This window comes from Armigeres subalbatus, chromosome 2, assembly GCF_024139115.2.
Source record: "Armigeres subalbatus isolate Guangzhou_Male chromosome 2, GZ_Asu_2, whole genome shotgun sequence".
NCBI classification, from domain to species: Eukaryota; Metazoa; Arthropoda; class Insecta; order Diptera; family Culicidae; genus Armigeres; species Armigeres subalbatus.
Window position 1 is genome coordinate 389,319,088 of NC_085140.1, and position 6,000 is coordinate 389,325,087.

The window sequence follows — 6,000 nt, forward strand, 5'->3', positions numbered from 1 at the left end:
AACAACTCAACGATTTTGTTCAGCGGCACAGTCAAAATTTTTCTATAATATAAAGTATGGATTAGTTTAAATTTGTTTCGAAATTCCGCGGAATTCCGTTAAATTTCGTTAGAAGCTAGTTTTTTCTAGCTAAATTTTTGTAATTTTACGAAACGAAACGAAATTAAGAAATCAGTATTCGCCATGCTCAAATTCCGCAAAATTCCGCGGAATTTCGTTTCGAACCACCTGAAACGAAATTTTTCGAAATACCGCATATGCTTACAACGTTCATCTGATTCTGTCTTATGTTCTCAGTATCCTCCGAAAATTTGAGCTGATTTGGATAAAAATCGATTTAGCGCAAGCCTGTTTAAGTTTGTGTGGAAATCATTGTATTGATTATGGAGCTTCCCCATTAGGCGCATGTGAAAAGAAAAACTACATAGCCAAAAGTAATACTCAAGATCTTTCACTCAATCAAACCGTATCTTGATGAATCGCTCCAATAATTAGTAATCGATTTTAATACAGTCTGCGAATCTTTAGTCATGGTCATGATTATTGATCTTCTCTGATGGCATCACTGAAACATGCAGTGCAACAAAGTAGCCTGAATGTGTCCGTGCCATAGTTCGTGTCAGGTGGCAATGTAGAAATCGCTTTTCGGGAAAGAAAAGCAGCCTGGGAATCATAACCATTTTTCGCTCACTTCGATTGCCGCCATGACATCATAAATGAACCGTTTGTTTGAGAAACTGCATTTGTAACATTTTTGGCCAAAATGAGATTTTTATATATTCTGAATCTTCGTCCAAAAATACATATTCTGGCAAAAAATACGAAAACAATTTTTTTTTGTTCAGGAAAGCATGACATTTTTTTTTTCGTTTGTTTGAGAAACTACTTATGTCCACGCACTTTTAAGAGCAATTATGGGGTACTGCATACAGTTTTTGCACTGGAAGTACCTCAGGGTGTTGTGTTTTGCCAAAAACTATTGATCTGTGACGAAGAAATCGAAAGGTTTGGTGACAATTTGTTCAAACACTGTTTTTTGTTGTTTTCTCAAAATTGTGTAAAATGGACTTATGCAGTTTCTCAAACAAATGATTCAAATGCAAATGGTAGTAGCTTATGTGGAACAAAAAACTTAACGCTTTCATACAGATAGCGTGGTGGTGTGGCTAGAGTAATCGCATCCCCACAGCTATTATTGTTACTATTCTGGGTTCGAATCCCGGCGCGGCCATACAATTTTGTAATTAGGGTAAAACGTCCTATCGTTGTGGTTGGGGTAGTGTTCAAATAGTCCATTCTGGATATAATAGCATCCAAAACAATTGTGGATCCGCTAAAACTCTTCGAATCTACCACTAGAACACTTTTTGTTTGACTAAATTCCGTTCAAAATGAAGATCGAAGTAGGTCGCGGTATGAAAGTGGACGAACATTTTTTTTCTACCGTCAATTTTTGCCTTTCTCGTATACTAAGTATACGGTAAAGGCTATATGATCGCTCCAAAAACAAACTTTTTATAGAAGGCCCGGAGACCCATAGTGTTATATACCAATCGACTCAGTTCGACGAATTGAGGTGATGTCTGTGTGTGTGTGTGTGTGTGTGTGTGTGTGTGTGTGTGTGTGTGTGTGTGTGTGTGTGTGTGTTTTTTTTTTTTTTTTTTACAAGGGTTAAAGGCCATCAAAAATCTGCGCGACAGACACCTCGAGCACACACACTATGCTCGAAGGCGAACAGGGATGGGCTCCTCCCGACCTGCTAAAAATGTGCCTCCCGGATAAACCGGGTCCCTTATCCTCCTTGCCTCGATCCCCCCGGGACCACTGGATGCTGCGACTACTTCGGGGGGGGCTGTGCTCATGCACTTCTTCTAAAATTCCGGCCCCTAGCTTAGGCTAGTTCGCCGACTGGCTTGCTGAGATCCACTGCTACGTTGTCTCGATCCCTCGGCGGTTGTGCCACAAACTTCCTCACTCGAATCCTCCTGACTTCCCCGGCGTCGAGGGTGGTCCACCAGTTCCGGTGAAGGAAACTTCCGCACTGATGGTGCCCCGACTACCGGCGGCTATCGCAGGGGACGCTTTCGCGCATTGCGCCGACTTCGTCTTCGGGTTGCAGAGGTGGTCCGACAGTTCCGGTGGTGGATAACGTCCGCACTGGCGGTGCCCTACATACCCGAAGCACTTTCTTCTTCTTTCTTCTTTCTTCAGCAGGTTGACGGTTCGAGTGCCAAGGTCGGTCCGACGATTCCGGTTGGCAGAAGACTTCCGGTTCGCTGGCGCCCCGACGACTCGAGACCCAACACTGCTCACTGTGCTGGATTTTGCTCCAAACCGACGTTTACTTGCTGGTCCCTTCTCCATCGACGCTGCAGCTCTGACATTATTTGTGTCACGACTCTGGTTACCGCATGCCACGTACCTTCATCGTGACACATTCGCTCTGCGATGTTGTCCGCCCTTATGGCAGGCATTCTCCTACGTGCCTCCGCAAACCTCGGGCAGTCGAATATCACGTGCTCTGGAGTCTCCTCTACGTCGATACACGCCGGGCAGAATGGCGATGACGCATGGCCACACCGGTGCAAATATTGGCGGAAACAGCCGTGTCCGGACAGGAACTGTGTAAAGTTCACCTCACCATGCTCCCTGTTCACCCACGTCGACACATTGGGGATGAGCCGATGGGTCCACCTTCCATTATCCGCATTGTCCCACTCCTGCTGCCACTTCACCATAGAGTCCAGTCTCACCGCCTTCCTCACATTTCTGGTATCCCTCCGTTGGTAGCACTCGATGTCCTCTGCTAGGGTTATGCAGACTGGAATCATCCCTGCGATAACGCAAACTGCCTCCGACGAAATAGTTCGGTACGCACTCGCGACTCGAATGGCCATTAGACGAAACACGCTATTCAGCTTCCTCCGGTTACGTTTCGTCTTGAGCGCAGCTCCCCAGGCTGGAACTCCGTACCTTAGTATCGAGGATGATACTGACGCAATAAGACGCCTACTGCTGCCTTTCGGACCGCCGACGTTCGGCATGATCCTTGCTAACGCACTGATCATTTGAGCCGCCTTTTCACAGGAATAGTCCACGTGGGTGTTGAAGTTCAACCGGTCATCAATCATCACACCTAGATGTCTCAGAGTCCGCACCGACGGGATGTCGTGCCCTCCGATGGTAATCTGCATCCGCTGGATTACTTTGCAGTTGCTGACCAGCATCACTTCCGTTTTGTGATGAGCCAGCTGCAGCTTGACTCCATTCATCCAGGTTTCTACAGCGTCGGACGCTTCCGCCACCAGCATTTCCACCTCCTCCAGTGACTCACCGGTTACCGTTAGGACGACATCATCCGCGAATCCGTAAATCTTTACACCTTTGGGCAACTTCAGCATCAGCACCCCGTTGTACATCACATTCCATAACGTCGGGCCTAGTATGGACCCTTGTGGAACGCCCGCCGTAACCCTGATCGACTTCTGCCCCGAGTTCGTGTCGTAAACCAGAATCCGGTTCAGGAAGTAGCTCCTAAGGATCTTACACAGGAAGTCGGGGATTCGCATTCCATGCAGCGCTGCGGCGATGGCCTCCCAGCTGGCACTATTGAACGCGTTTTAACATCAATCGTCACTACCGCGCAGAACCGATTGCCGCTCCTCTTCTTCTTGGACGCCCTCTCTGCATCTTCAATGACTGTCCTGATTGCATCCACAGTCGATCTGCCTTTACGGAATCCGAACTGTTTTTCCGATAAGCCAGTCTCACCCTCCGTGAACTGTGTAAGCCTATTAAGGATAACCCTTTCCAGAAGCTTCCCCAGTGTATCCAGCAGACATATGGGCCTATACGATGCTGGATTCCCCGGCGGTTTTCCTGGTTTCGGCAGCAGCACCAGTTTCTGGATCTTCCACGTGTCCGGAAAATTACCGTCTACTAAACACTTCTGCAGCACCATCCTGAACAGATCCGGGAACGCCAAAATCGCGGATTTTAGAGCAACATTTGGAATTCCATCCGGACCCGGAGCTTTTTTCAACTTCAAACCTTTCGCCACTGATAATAGCTCGTCATTGGTGACTTGCATACCTGCAGCGGTTACTCGGTCTTCATCTTCGTACGGCGTACGCGGCCAAGTCGTAGAACCATGCTGCGGGAAAAGACCGTCCACGATGATCTTCAGCTTGTCCGGACACATTTCGGCTGGCGTCGCTGGACCCCTGATCTTCTTTGTCACAACTCGATAAGCGTTACCCCAAGGATCAGCGTCAGCTTCCCGGCACAACTCCTTGAAGCAGTTAGACTTGCTGATTTGGATCGCCCGTTTGAAAGCCGCTCTAGCTTCACGGAAAACTATCTTTCGCTCCTCTCTGACCATTTCAGACCGTGCCCTCTGAACGTGTCTCCTAGCTCTGAGACAGGCAGCGCGAAGGTTGGCAAGATTTTCGTTCCACCAGTAACTTGGCCGTCGGCTATTCGTTGGCTCCAATTTCCTCGGCATCGTCGCATCGCAAGCCCTCGCTAGCGTTTCCGTCAGTTGGTCTGCGTCAAGGTTTGTAGCGTCGCTGTTCACTCGAAGTGCTTCGATAAAGATCCTTATCGAAGTCCTTTGTCTTCCATCTTCGCCAACTAGACCTTGTCTCCCGTCGTACCGTCGGCGTTCGCGTTCCAACACTATATCGGATCGCCTGGTGATCGCTATGGGTATATTCTTCACAAACTCTCCAGTTCATGTTCCTCGCCATCGACGGACTGCAGAACGTGACATCGATGATGGACACCCTGCCATCTCTGCGGAATGTACTAACGGTACCTTCGTTGCACAATCTTACTTCCAGCTTAGCCAGCGCCTCCAGCAAACTGTAACCTCTGGCGTTAGTCAGTCTGCTTCCCCAATCCACTGCCCAAGCATTGAAATCGCCTCCGATGATCACTGGATTTCGGCCGATCAGCTTCTCCGTGAGTGAGTCCAGCATCCGGTTATACTGCTCCAAAGTCCACCTTGGGGTGCGTAACAGCTACACAAAGATCCCGTTAATTTTGGCGATTACGAAACCCTCGCTTGAACTGTCTACCACCTCTTGGATAGGAAATCTGCCCATCACATGGATAGCCGCAATCCCCGTAGCATCCGCCACCCAGTTGCCGTTATCAGAAGGAATCCGGTACGGCTCAGCAATAATTGCCACGTCACACATTACTTCTGTTGTCGACTGCCACAACAGCTGCTGTGCGGTGTCGCAATGGTTGAGATTCAACTGGATGATCTCCATTAATCTCGGCCCGCCATCGCCTTCTTGTAGGCAGGGCATTGGAAGCCACCCGTCATGTGGTCGTTTCCATCCTCCGGTTTGCAGAGCAGGCATCTTGGTTGCTTCGTGCAGTCCCTAGCAACGTGTCCTTTTCCACCACATTTCCTACAAAGACCGGATCTGTCTGGGCCACTGCAGTTTCGCGCCTGGTGTCCAAATGCCATACATTTGAAGCATCGCTCCATCTGTTTGGTGATTCGAGGGGTGAGTCTCAACGGACACATAGACCATCCGACCTTCACCTTGGCCAACTCCACCATTTTGTTGGCGGCATCTACCGGTAGTCGTATCGCTGCTATTTGTGTACCACCGTACGCTTTCCTCAACCGAATGGTCATCTGAACTTCGCCCAGCATGCATTGTGAGATCAGTGCATCCCTCAGTTCGTCTATCGTGGTGATCTCGTCCAGGTCTCTGCATTCGACCACGGCCTCCTGCGTTAAAGCCCTTACGTTTCCTTCACTACCTAAGGAATTGGCAATGAGCTCCCGGAAGGCCGAGCTCTTGACCGTGGGATCCTTCTTCAGCTCGAACAGCAATTCCCCTTCTGAGTACGCCTAGTCCTCACCACTTTTCACCCAAGTCCTTGAGCACCGGGTCTTCTCTCACCTTCCGTAATATCGCTGCGTATGTCGTCTTGTCGCTCACTTCGACTATCAAGGCGTCCCCTTGACCCGCTCACGAG